This window comes from Cydia pomonella, chromosome 3, assembly GCF_033807575.1.
Source record: "Cydia pomonella isolate Wapato2018A chromosome 3, ilCydPomo1, whole genome shotgun sequence".
NCBI lineage: Eukaryota > Metazoa > Arthropoda > Insecta > Lepidoptera > Tortricidae > Cydia > Cydia pomonella.
In genome coordinates, this window is record NC_084705.1 from 13,455,526 (window position 1) to 13,470,444 (window position 14,919).

General features: G+C 34.2%; 1 protein-coding gene across 7 annotated transcripts in view; it reads left to right on the forward strand.

The window, feature by feature from the left end:
- The window catches only part of LOC133516128 (cadherin-89D), a 95,907-nt gene that overhangs the window by 9,567 nt on the left and 71,421 nt on the right, over positions 1-14,919 (forward strand). The window lies entirely within an intron of this gene.

Here is a 14,919-nt window from a genome sequence, read left to right on the forward strand (position 1 = left end):
GTTACCGTGTAATGTTTTGACGGTAGTCACCATTAAATCAATAAATAGGATAGGTTCGTTAGCTTGCTTCAGATGCCCAAAAGGGCAAATTGTCCAGAAATAGGAGCCCTGAACAGTTTGCAGTCGACGCCGACAGGGAAAGAGGCAATGATTTTCCTAGTTTTACTATAAGGCTAGGAATTTCACGATCTGCCTGATCTTACTATCAGCCGTCTACATATATATTTAAATATATTGTGATCGTCGGGAAATATCCGACATTCGACATATTTACTAACACAAAATTAGTATTACTAACACCAAAACTGACATAATCATCTCGTAATATTAGCTGCGTTTCATCAGTAAGTACTTTATTTACACTAGAGGAGGTATAATTAGCCATCGCAAGTTGACCTAAATAAACAGGTACAGTTATATACGGTCTACAACTTTTAAAACGGTAATAAAGTTTATAATCCTACGTGACATATACAAACATGCGAATAAATGATATATTAACACGTCACTCTTATGTTGCATGTTGCGCAAATGATGTCAAATTACCCGGTACATTTCACTGGACATATAATATGGTCACGTCTCAATGTATTTATGATCTATTCTGAACCTTATTTCATAGACGCAATGCTTTTAAACATACCTACATTTATTTTTATACTCTACTGGCTTTTAACATTTAATAAAACTTAACTATGCGCTTTATTATGTCTTTAGCTTTTTACGTAATAATGTTGTAAAATGGCATCTTAGAAGGAACGTCGATACGAACGGAACTTTCAAATATGAAATTCTCATTGTAACTGCATTCTGTTACCTTATTATTATTTTACAGATACCTTAATATATTACTCTTTACGTGCTATATGTGTTTATTACAATCAAAACTAAAGATGTTTTACAGATATCGATCATAAATAATTTTGGCTATACAACAATAGTATAGTAGTAGTATTCTCCCGAGGGTATACAGTATGGGGTTCTTCAAATAAGGGTTCCGTTTTTTTGCCATTTGGCTACGGAACCCTAAAACGGAGTGTACAGGTTTTTAAAGGGTCGGCAACGCGCATGTAATTTTATATCAATGAATAACAAGAATCCTATGTCACTCTAACCGCAAAAATGAATCGATAGACAGCTCGTTCATAAAAGTCGGCTTCGTAATTTCGGCCCTACGGTGGTTTCGTCTAGATACACAACAAACATTTATTACCCTCATACTATACAATAGACTACTTAGTCAAGGTTTCCTTTTAGCTTTTTTGTACCTAGTCGGGTACAAATCTTCGTGCACTTATGCACAAAAATTGTCAGAGGTAAAGTTAATTAAGTTATTACGATCAAATTATTGACACACCGGGGCAGAAGGTCGCTCGCTTTCCCGCGCTTTCACCACCACTGCAGCGTTCACCAAATTATTAACATTTTACTCTACTTTAAACTGATTGTGAGATAATGCCATTTAAAATAAAAGATTGACCGCGCCGGACTGTATATTAAGATAAGTTACTTACAAAACATATGCGCTGCGCTACGCCTCGCAGCTTTGTGGAGGTTTCTCAGTGCCGCTGTAAGAATATTAGTAGGAACGACATTTTACTTAAGTAATTGACAAGAATAGACAGTACATATTCAACATATGTTAATTTATTACATGAAAGTTGGGAGTGTGTCAGTAATACATCTCTTGAAACACTTAGAATGACCGTAACTTTCTTTGGCAGTTTATTGTTATTGGTTATTAGTTTCAGCCCGAATTCGTATTTAGCTAAAACACTGAGAGTTAAAGTTTCTTTTATTCTAATGTCTACTTTATTGTTTCTAGAAAATTTGCACTGTATTTGTAATTAATTGTTGCACGACTACGCATTCGCAATTGTTTTGAAATCCATGTATGGTAATGTTGTCGTAGATCTGACGAGTATAAGACTCGTCGGAGTTGATAAAAGGAATGCTATTTAAAACGTGCGTGTAATTTCAAAATCATGATGGAAAGTGAACCTACGCAACTGAAATTATAAGGTAATACTATTCTTCTTTACTCTGCATCAAAAGGAATGAGAGGCCTATCATAATATATTTTCACTGTCTGGTTGAGTAAGCTTATTTTGTTGAACTTACATTCTCCGTTCAAATAACTTTTAGTACAATAATTTTCGGGATTTCGTGGTTGGCCCCATAGTAAAAGTTGTTCAGTATGACCTACATATTCATCCCTCGGAGTTTGGTCAATGATAACAAATGTTCCTGTATGTCTGGCCATCTGATAGCGAAGTTTATTGTATCATAATTGTTAATCGTTCAATAGGAATCTTGACTGCTACCCGGTAATGACGCTGTATGTCGATGGTGCTTAAGTGTGTTCAATAAGTATAGCAAACTATATTCGATATAATCACCTGGCGTTTAGCTCTACTATACGAGTACGCAGATCTAAACCGGAGTGAAATGCAAGTGTATTCATCTTGCGAACAAAATGTACTCATTTGTAGTATCTCTATGAACCAAAATATCAGTTACAGTCAAATTATCAGTTACATAATAGGCGACATGTGGGAAAAAATAAGCTTGATGTTAATAAAATTATTAATGTATAAGTTATATGTAAAATATTGCAAGACAATAATAAATAAAGTCACTTTACACTCCAAACACTCGTTAGTAGAATTTACAGATTTCCAACTTTGTTTTCCATTAATTACCCGAAGTTTGTAGTCTAGAAACTTTATAGTCGAGGATATTATATAAGGATATATTAGGAAATATCAATTAGACAAATTAGGTATAATATAAAAAAAAAAAAAACAAAAAAAATCGCGAATAAAAAACTACTAGAGGACAGAAACTTACTCGTATAGTAACAATGTAGTCAAATTGATGGCAAGGTAAAACTGCAGGTACCTATAGTTAGGTAGATAGGTAATACATATATGTCAAAAACCACATAACTGTATGTTAATAGTACATTACGATACAAGTGCGAAAAATAGGAAATTCGAAACGAGTGGCGATAAATTAAAACACGACCGAAGGGAGTGTTCTAAATCGACACGTGTTGCGAATTACCTATTCGCACATGTATCGTACAACGTTTTACAGTACATATGGCCCTTTGAATGTTCGACACAGTAACGTAATATGCTCATTTTCGCACTAGTGCGGTAAAGTAGCACCATATGTACTGTAAAAACTAAAATAACTACGAAGACCAGTGAGTTAAAAGTGGAACACACTCGCTGCGTGCCCAGTTACAGACGACACGATTTAATATTATTCAGAGCATGGAGATTTCAATCAGTTAATCGCTAGACATGTAATACATCATGCGCCAATTTTGTGCAGTTGCCTGCATTCGTTCCTATTATATTTAAACACTGCACATATTTGGCGCTATAATCTAGTCGACAAGTTCAAAATGGTGGGAAGTAGGGATACTACTCCTTAGAATACGTGTGATACCTCGATGGATTCGGAATAATGTATAGCAAATTGTGTCTCAAAGGGCTTTTATTCGCACAAAAAAAAACAAAAGTTATAGACAAAAAGGCGGAATAAAGACGTCATTTCTTTTTTCCATATCACATTTTTTTTTTATATTTATGAAATTGAATATTATTAAAAAGGATGATAATTCCAATAATAAAATCTTCACTTGCAGAACTGTATCTCCATTAATCAGGTATCCGTGAGTCATTACAGGTATACGTGCGTGGCGTAAGATGCAAGTATGTCACATGAAATATTTTTTAAATGTACTAATTGTTGAATAAAAAAAAACATCAATTAAGGCATATTCTGAACACTTAACATATTGCCGTTGGAATGAAATCTAAAAACTTAGTTAGGCAAGTTAATTAACAAAAATTTCTCTTATTTCCTTATTCTTTATTGTAAACTAAAAAAAGGTTAAATCATAGTATTATTTTTGTTCAGTTTCGTAATGCCCTTCTTTTATACACATGCTTAACAAGTTCACGTTATAAAAGATTATAAAAATTAATACTTTGGTTTTAATATTGTTTTATTTTTTTTTAATTTTCACTATTATTTAAATATATACTGCGCAATAAGTACTGGAACACATGTAAGCAGACCAAAGATATTCTACCGGAACAAAACTACAAGCTCCCCAAAATACTACTGAAAACACTCAAGACACAAACAAACACCTGCATAATATGGGTAAAACAGACAGCCCCATATGCAGAGCGTGCATGGAAGAAGAGGAAACAGCGAAACGTATTCGCCTAGACTATACACAGGTAGAAATATACAGGAACAAACACCTAGGGACTCCGTGCATACTAAAGGAGGCAGTTAGCAACCTGAAGACACTGCCAGGTTTCGTGGAGAAGCTGGAGTGGCTAGAGTAGCGCTACCTCGTTTTTACGCAAAATAGGCACATCCACATTGGTTGTCGACTTGCGGAAAATGCCCAGCATTAACTACCTAAGTCTTAACTTTTATGACGTGATCATATTATGTTTGTATATAAGAAGGGCTCCACCAGGCGAAATATTTTTACACCAATTAAAAAAAAGTATTTACAATAAGTAGGTATGCACGAAACTTCGAGAAAAATGTGTTAATTAACCCTCTAACTTGTTGAAAAAAAAAAACTTTAAAATAAGATTTTAACATTACATTCTTTGACATGTTGAAAATTCAACATATTTTTTTTCCAAAATTTTAATTGAATATTTAATGTCATCAAAAACATAACTTGTAAAAAGTTGTGAAATCCATCAATCCATGTAATACCAAATCGGTTAATTCAGTCCCCTACTTAAAGGACCTTCTGTTTTAAGTTATTAAGTAATTAGCTAACCTAACAATATCTCATAGAGACCATATCAATATTAAAAATCTTTTATGTTTTAAATAAATAGATTGACTTGGCAATCGCTTTTAGATTGACTTGGCTACGCGTCGTCCAACAAAATCGAAACTCATCCACGAATTGCCATTTCCCGGCCTCTCCAATAATGTACTATTTCTCCAATATGCTCGGAAATGTTTACCTTATTGTAGCGAAAATAGTACGGGAAGTTCTTCGTTATGGTCTAACTCAAATTAAAAACATTCAAACCATTATTGTCGTGTTTTAGCGGACGGGAAAGTTATTACTGTATTGTTTTTTACTTTTTAAAAACATGTATCCACTAAGACAAACGCAAACAGCCAATTAATACAGCCGCAGGCTGCGTCTACACGACCCAGTCAGTTTCATTTCAAGCTATAGGATAGAGTCGTGTCGTGTAAAACCGTCGTGTAAGATCGTGCGAATATTGCTTAATAAAATCCAAGACTATGTAACTTTTATATTTTTTTAAGGATCTTATGCGTGCAAATACAGCTTATATTGCATAATTATATTGAATGAGTGAATATTGAATGGGAGTGAATATTGAATGGTAGTGAATGGCAGAATAGTTGTGCCTTTAATTTTTAAAAAATAATTAAAGAGGGAAATTGTTTTTGACGTTTTTGATGTGAAGGTTCGATTTGAGTGCTGGTTGATGTTTAAATTATGATTATTTTACTTGATTTCCACGCACGTTTGGAGAAAAGCACTATATATGCCGCGGCAGCAAGAGCAATTCGTGAATTCGTCTTCTTTGTCGGAAAATCGAAACTCATCCACGAATTGCCCTTTCCCGACCTCTGCAACTTAATTTTTTTTATACTATTCTTTGCACAAATGCTTTTTGGATTTACATGAAAGAAAATATTCATTTTTACCGCAACTATTTTCTTAAAATTAAGCAATATTTCGCATGCTACAATACTAGTGTTCACGAATTACAGGTTCTCAGCACGACATTATACAAAATTAAATTGTCGTGTCCCGTTACACGGTAACAGTTTCACCCTTATCTTAAAATCACACGATTCTTCACTCTCAACTCGAAAACCTCACCTTGACGGCGTCACACGTACATCTGTTATAGTTTTTATTTATTTTTGTAGTGCAGGTTTTGTTTTACACGATTCTGAAGTGCAGCTTTGCATTGACTCCTTAACTATTTTGTTGTGGTGCATTGCAGCCATTACTTTACAGATTTCAGCGTATGAGTTGTTGTTTATTTTTGTAGACTGATGTAGGACTGCATAATCTGTAGATGTTAATAATCACGTCAAAGCCTTATAATAATTTTCTATGCTACTGGTTAAATTGCGATGTTAATATTGCTAATGACGTAATAGACACAGACAGGGAGGCGTATTCTGATAAATAATAGGTTAATATGTTGATTTGGATTTGTTATGGCTACGATCTGTCAGTTTTCTGGATCAAGAATTCATAACAAATTCAAATCAAATTTATCAAATACATAACATGTTAATGGCAGACAAATAGAAGTTTCGAATTTGAGTATTTGTGTAGCAAGTAAAATCTTGTTGATAGCTTCCTCGTTCGGTAAAAAAATGTAGACAGTCTATATTATATTTACTTTACCAATATGACCTACACTTTTTTATTATCGACAGTCGTCTCCTACATTCACATTTTAGGAAATGAAACATATTGTCTCAGAAATGATAGCTCGAAATTGAAAGTAATGCACAACAAGGTCACTTCCAATTTAGTATGTGTACTTTCTCCTTTATATCTTTTTTAAGACTTTAAGCTTTACGCAGTGTTTTAAGTAAGTAGGTAGTAATTGTGTTTTGATCATCGTAACACTAAGCTAATTAGGCTCTTAAATCTAGATCAATGGAAGAATGGTTGTAATTTAGAAGAAATCAAATAGATGTTCAATTTTCCTTCGGCTTAGAAGTCGATCCTGAGATCCTGACTTTGTCACTACATATTTAGTAGATCTTAGAAAGTAGCCCCCTGATTCATAAAACTTAGCAACCTCTTGCGAACCTCCGTAAAATTTTGTCTCTTTCTAACTAATTGAAATGTCAAAATCACGAATATCAACGTTGTTTTAGATTTGACAAATGTTTATGAATAACGCCATAAACCTTTTGTATTACAAGGGCGTTAAAACTATCTAAAGAAATGACATATGCATAATTAAGTATCAGCTGGCGTTACTATATAAATTTCTTATAAAATTAAGAATACTCAATGTGCGTTGATTATAATATTTTTGATTTTTCATATAAATTAATCGAACCGTTCTTATATGATCATACAAAATCATATGAGGAATTAATCATATGTGTATGAGGAATGTCATGAAAGTGAAGGAAGCGATAGAGGTATGTCAGGATCGTAGCAAGTGGAAATCCGTGGTCTCTGCCTACCCCTTCGGGAAATAGGCGTGATTATATGTATGTATGTATGTAAAATCATTTGACTATAAATTAATAGAGACGGATCAAATGTTACACAGCATACGTAACAAATCGAGTGCTTTATGAAAACTAGGAAATTCAATTGTAAACATTATGACAAACAAATAAACGTAAAAGAAATCGGAAACAGCGTTTATAAGCATTTCTTGAGTATTGTTCAAAGCAAGTAAGGCATCCCACGACCGAGTTAAGCTCCAATTCGTATAATGGAATCGCGTTTAGCTCTGTCTTAAACACTTCATCATAAAGTTGACATTCGGCTAACTTAAAATTCTTGTAACTTTGCATTATAAGCATTATATTTTGCAGTTGTTGTAGTGCTTAAATTCTTGCCAATAAGGTTTATATTTGCTAGATCACGTGTTATGATGATGTAGTTTAGCCTAGTTTTGTATGCCGTAATGTCGGCGATGACATCGCCTTTAGTTTTCTCGGCTAATTAATTTGCTTGGCTTAGAGAAATCCATGGGAGTTTTGAGTTCTCTTCAGCCATAAGCTGAGCAGTCAAGGCCAGTTCATTTACAAAGAGTTATTTATACCCATATATTACATCCGACCGACCTGGCCTGCCGACCGACCCACCTGGTCTGGCCTAGTGGGTAGTGACCCTGCCTACGAAGCCGATGGTCCCAGGTTGAAATCCTGGTAAGGGCATTTATTCGTGTGATGAGTATGGTTATTTGTTCCTGAGTCATGGGTGTTTTCTATGTATTTAAGTATTTATAAATATTTATATATTATATATATCGTTGTCTAAATTCCCTCAACACAAGCCTTATTGAGCTTACTGTGGGAGTTAGTCAATTTGTGTAATAATATTCTATAATATTTATTTATTTATTATCATTTATTATGTATGTATTACACATATACATATATATATATATATATACCGTAATTTCGTCATTTTGGCGATTCATTTTAGTTTGTATTTTATTATTTGTACCTAAATAATAACTAAAGTCCGGATAATATAATGAACTTGATTCAACTTATAAGTTCTAACCACATTACGAATTTATGTATCAGAATGTTACTTATGAGTTATTCATTTATAATTTGAATATCTTTAAAACAATTTTAGGTATTGGCTTCTGCGGATAAAACTAAATAAGTAAAATTATATTATTTAAAGGGCAATGCAAGTGAATAGCATTCATGACTATCAGAGAGTTCATAATTTGTTTTTAATGGACAAGGCCTTAAGCTGATAAGCTTTTTCGTTTCAAGCATGTACACTTAATTTCTCAGATATATGTACTAAACACCTACACAAACATGTTTATAGTTTTCTTAATAATTTTATCTTGCAAGACTATAATAATAATAGGTAATAGTGTTCGTGGATGCGGTTAGATTTACCTGTTTCATCCGTTATAAAATTCCTTGAGTTCCAACCTGTAAAGAGATAAATTTAGCTTTAGAAAAGAAGTTTAAATACACAATTAGAAATAAAAAGCGGCTTCAAACCCGGCTCATACCAATGAGTTTTTTTTTATTTATTTACGAAATATCATTTGACGACGTTTTTCGGGGAAGGAAAACATCGTGAGGAAACCGGACAAATCCCAACAAGGCTTAGTTTGCCCTCTGGGTTGGAAGGTCAAATGGCAATCGCTTTCGTCTAGTGCCTACGCCGATTCTTGGGATTAGTTGTGAAGCGGACCCCTGGCTCTGAAGCGGAGCTCCCTGAGCGCTCAGTGGTTAAATAATACGGCACTATTTAAGCATATTAATATATATATTGAATAACGTGTATCTCAGCGTAAATAAACAGATCAAGAGACATGATGATGTCAAGCAGACAAAATTTGAACATTAGGCGAAATATAAAATTCAAATATATTATCATAGACATGCTATATCATCGTAAGCCAGTATTAAACAAGTTCATATATAAGTAATAAAGTGTATACACATTACTTTATCTAAATCTAACAGGCTCCCATGAGCCGTGGCAAAATGCCGGTACAACGCGAGGTAGATGATGATATTAGCATGTATTAATGTCCAGCTATGTTATATTTACCTGTAAGTACATTTAAATCTAGGTGAGTAAAATCGATAAGCATGCAATTCTCTATCTATTCATTCAAAACCAGTATTAAAATTGTGATCTAAATTCTAGCCGCTTTTGCAATGGTTCAGTGAAGGGCAGAACCTGCACCTATTAGCGCACATTAGCTAACACGACCGGTAAAAGAAAACTGATACTCAATAATTAAATGATACAAAAATATTTAAAGTGCTTCGCATAGAATTCCATAGTTTATGTCACCCGGAGAACCCTTTGTAAAATTTCTCTCTAGTTCACAAATTTAAAAAGTTTATCTTGCAAATAGCAGAAATTTTCCGCAAGTCGTAATATTCAAAATACCTATTATTTTCAATAATTACTTTACATATCAAATCACGGATTTGATGTTTAAGCACTTTTAAACTAACACCAACGATAAACAGTTCAAGGAAAAGAGGAAGTAGGGAAAGCTCATAAAGGTCGCTAACCATATAATCTCGGTGTCTGCGCAGCAACGAAAGCTGGTAGCGTGCAATAAAGCGCACCAAGTTTTTCCGTTTCTGATGAACAGATCACACGGGGTCGTAAGGCGGCGCCTTGCAAATGGAGCGTCTCAAAAGTTTGTAATTAAAATAATAAATAAAATTAAAAAAAAAAAAAAAAAAAAATATAAATTATTTATTCGCAGACAATTAATATAGTCCATATTTGTTAGTATCAACTTACAACATATGTTACCTTCCGCACAATAAATGTAAAGAACCAATAGTACGTAGTACTACATATTATTTATTCTGTGACAATAGCGTACTAAGCGCGGGGCATGTGTGAGGTGTTATAGCCGTGATGTATTATACTGGTGATGCCCTCAAAGGTATCTGCGAGTTCAGATTTTTTTGAGGACTTTGGCCGCGCTAATATGATCGTATATTTATTTTACCCCGTAAAATTTACTGGTAAGCAACAAAGTATTGTCATAACAACAACCTTCTTCATTATAAGTAAAGTCAGTGAAAACTAGTCAATTTCTATACTCTTTAAAGTTATACGAGTAATGAATGTCTTGCAATATTACATCGATCCGTGTGTTTCGCGCTTGTCAAAGGAAGGTATCGACCGGAAATTTGATCTGAAGGCTCTGATTTACCTATTTAAGTTTTAAAGGAGATAGAATATTTAAACGGAAGCGTTACTTAATGTAACTTGTTTGCTCAGAAAGTATACGTCCGGTAATATATACTCGTACCTACAAACAAGTTCTGATTTTTAACCGAATTTTAGTTTATGCTTACTTGTGCAACTGCAAAGACGCCTCCTTATATAATAACGAGGTTGGAGTGACACGAAAACGTATTAAAAATGTTGTACTTTAACGCGCCCTGTTAACGTGAACCAACAAGGTTGTTTGAAATTGGTGACCTACTCGTAAGTACATATCGCGCGAGTGACTAAAAATACGCGAATCAAACAGTCAATAAAATTAATATGACTCGATGATCTGTCCTCGCGTCAATCGAAAGCGAGCCACGTTAACTACGATTGTAAACGTCGCTTTACCTCACTATTAATTTATATTATAAGAGGGAAGTATACCACGTGCTCGTCCATACAAAAAGAGAAAACTTTTTCCAATTCTAAATATTTTCCATTCTCCATGAATTTTTAGTAGTTTTTTTTTCAAAATTTGCAAAACAAATAAAATTATATACTTATTTTAAATCGAAACCTAGAATATGAACGATAGACATCAAAATAAAAATCATTTGTTAAGATTACTAAATCTTAAAGAGGAAACCATTTTCTCTCAAAATGGAATTTCATAGAAAAAGTTAACCGTTATTTCGTTAGGATCGCAAAGCTATTCTTCCCTCTTAAGTAAACTAAGCTTATAAAAGTACAACATGATATGAAATAAAGAAATGATCCATCGATATTCACGGACCTACAGTATCCCCATACCGCTAGATCGGGCCATTGGCCTCAACAAGTCGGAACTGCAGCTATGCTGCTTTGCTACTGACCATGTGTCTAGAGCATTTAATGTGCGTGTGCGTTCACCACATGTCGGCACTGCGTTGCGTGTCTTATAGTACTCAATGATGTTAGTCACCAAGTCAGTAAGCAAGTCTTTAGCTTTATTTGTATATTTTACGAAATATTCTGTACTTATTTATAACATTCGCTTAGTCCTACGCGCTTGGCAAATTACTGAGCGGGACATATCTATTTAAAAAATTTAATCAATAGAAAGTTGTATGTAGTTAATACCAACAATGTGACGTTCCACAGATAAAGGCAATTGGAGCGTCGTTGCTAATAGCGGACGCGCGCTAGCCTAGCTCCCATAAGATCCTTTACCCGTGGAACATAAAATATGTGCCAGCTTATTATGGGTTTAATATATGTAAAAAGTCTCGAAATTATTGTGTGTTTATTTTGTATAACACGTGAACTATCAAAACATCTATTTCGTGTATATTTAAAATAAATCTCTTAGTGGGCGCAATACTAAATCACTGTCCATTTTTTAGCAATCTGTTCCCAATATTTTGGATCATTTGGAAAGAGAATAAAGTTTAAGTGAAACCAGCTATTGTTGGTTGGTTGTTAATAGTTAAGCCATGAGAAAATACGTATTAAATACGAACTAATGGGTTAGCTGCTAAGATTTATTTGAATAACTATATCTACAGCTACTTATGGGATTTTTCATAACAATTTGTACACCCAGCTGTATGCCATTCACATGTCCATGTTATTTAGCAGCTTGCTGTACACACCCGGTGTTTAAGAAGGGTCGGAAAGCCAGGATATTAGGAAGAAATAAAAGATATGGCGTGCTGCGCGAAATTGTGACAGAAGATATGGTCGTCACAAAGGAAGTTTGCCTTTTATCTCAATTACCCTAAGAATACTAGGGTATGTACAACCTATTTTATACCAACATTATACTGCTATGGTTAGCAGGGTAACGACATACAAGATAGGCACGGCTACCACCAGTTTGACACTGACATACTCGCTACGTCTGCGTAACTTACTTTCTATGCATCTCGCGCGTACTTGCATATTAGTGCTATATTAATATTTCTAAGGGCATTTGGAGCTTACTGTCTATTTTTAATTCATAGTTCGGTAATAATTTTACAATAAACAAAGTTATAAATACACGAAAACATTCCCGCACCAAAAACCCCGATTTACGCTAATAAGGCAGGCGTGGTAAGGCTACTGAAAGTTAACGAGTTTTTTTCTATAGAGTCAACTTTAACCTTTTGGTTGAATTCGGCCCATGCAAATATAGTCTAGTTTCCATGTGCATTTTTTCATGGTTTATTCCCTTAATTAAAACGTGTAAAAATTAAATATAAACTACAATTTATAAGTTCGTCTCCTCTTAGCCTAGCCGGTTTCGTGTATATATACCCGAGTGATTTGCAACAATTGTACAAATGCGTATTCTTATTTTACGCTTTTTATACGCTTGCGTACAGCTTACCTTACCAGCTTACAAAATCACGCCACTATGTGTCCAAAAAACTTAATAACAAACAATTTATGTACGTATCGACAACTTTGAGTATTGACAACTTTTTATAAATTCAGCAAGCGTTTAAAATCAGGAAATGCCATTATATGCGCGTAACTTATAAGGTACTTAGGTATGTAATTCGATTTTCTATTTCTTTGCAACCCTTTCTCCGAGCTTTCCTTAAACACACTTTACAGATAAGATCATTGAATATGACTGTTTGTTGTCCCAGTTACCCACACAAATACTATAAGATCCACTTCAGAATGTAATTTTGTACTTAAAAAAGCTTTTATTTAAAAAAATAAGAATCCTAACTGTGTTAAGAAACTAATAAATAAAATGTATGATGTACCTAGTAGGTTTCGCAATTAAACCATTATATTTATTTTTACCTACTTTGTAACACGGGTAGTCATTATTATTTCCTCACCCATAGCAATAAACTGGCGCGTCTTCACATCTGTCGTGGGAATTATTGTGACTCGTGGCAAAAACCGTAAACTTCATTGGGTTCCGCGTTCCATTCATCACGGCTGATAAAAACCAACTATGAACAGGAATCATTTATAAAGTTTATGTACTTCCTGTTATCTTTATAGGGCCCATTGTATTTGAAGTTAGGTCAAAAGCTTTTGTAGTACTTGTTAGTTAAGGTTATGTGTGTTTCCTGTAAACATCATAAAACAAATGGACTTTAAAGCCTTATTTTCTTGCATTATAGGCATGTTCAAACTTTATATTTCTTAAGAGCTATGTTATGATGTCTTAGTATAATGTACCCCAAATCGTTAACTTATACTTCATATAATGTTCACAGCGACACGCGTTTTCCCGAGTTTTTGACCCAGTTTTATATAGATAGACTAAGTATACTTCAAAAACATGATAAATCAAGCGACCAGAACTGATAAGTTGATGACCCACAAAATACAATCATGGCCTACAACTTCAAGTTCCCGGATTTCACTTACGTTTGTCATGTTCATTAATACACAATTTATTATTATTTTTCATAATATGTTGGTCAACAGGTACTCATCATCATAAAGTAATTTCTGATAGAAGTTCAATACTGGTCACGAAACATACGCATAATATCTATAATTATAATAAACTCATCTATTCCGACCGACTAGTTAGTCCACTTTCGGTTTTCATAGAAATGTAACATTTTATAATATGCTAAGATGTTATCCGATTGCGACCAAACGTGTTCTTAGAGTTTCGTAACTCACGTTTCTTTTCAATCCGTTTCTTTTGCTTTTTTATCAACAAAAGTGAAATGAAGTAAGTGCCTTATTTTTTCATAAAAACAAGTGTTATTGAACTTGAACCCACTTTTTCATTGCAAAATAAGAATTCGTGGGGTTTATCAAATGTGTGATATATGTACATTCGCGAGTAACTTTTAAATAACAAAATATAAAAAGTAAAAACCCAACTACTTTTAAAGCGTTGGTGCTACTCAATGTAATGTGCAAACATTATTTTGAGATTTTATGTCGGCAGTAATGGTAAACTATAGCGTGTGTGTTGAATCCTTTCAGACACGCCACAGTATAAAATACTTACGGCCCAATTCGACTTTAAGATACGTCAAAAATTGCTAATGATACATCGGATATATTCGATCTATCTTAAAGTTCGAATCGGGCCGTTAATGTACCTTGTTAATTACCAGTCGTCCTTTAATACTCGCGCATTAGATACGTCGCCCGCCGATCGTAAGATCAAGCAGATCGTAAAAATCCTAGGCGTATCGTGAAACGTGAAAATCTTTGCCTCGTTCCCTGAGTCGACGGAGCCCCACGTAGTATTTCTGGTCAGTTTGGCCATCAGGCATCTGATGTAACCTAACGAATCTATCCATCCAGCCAGCCAGATATACCATCAAAGACCAAAAGCAAACGTAATAGAGCCCCTAATGTAAATTTATTCGATTTCGAAACGTGACATACGCGTTTGCGTTAAGTCTCATTTAGTATGGGATTTAGACACAGCGCACCAAACGGAACGTTTTGGAAACTCAAAATGACACTTAACGCAAACGCGTACG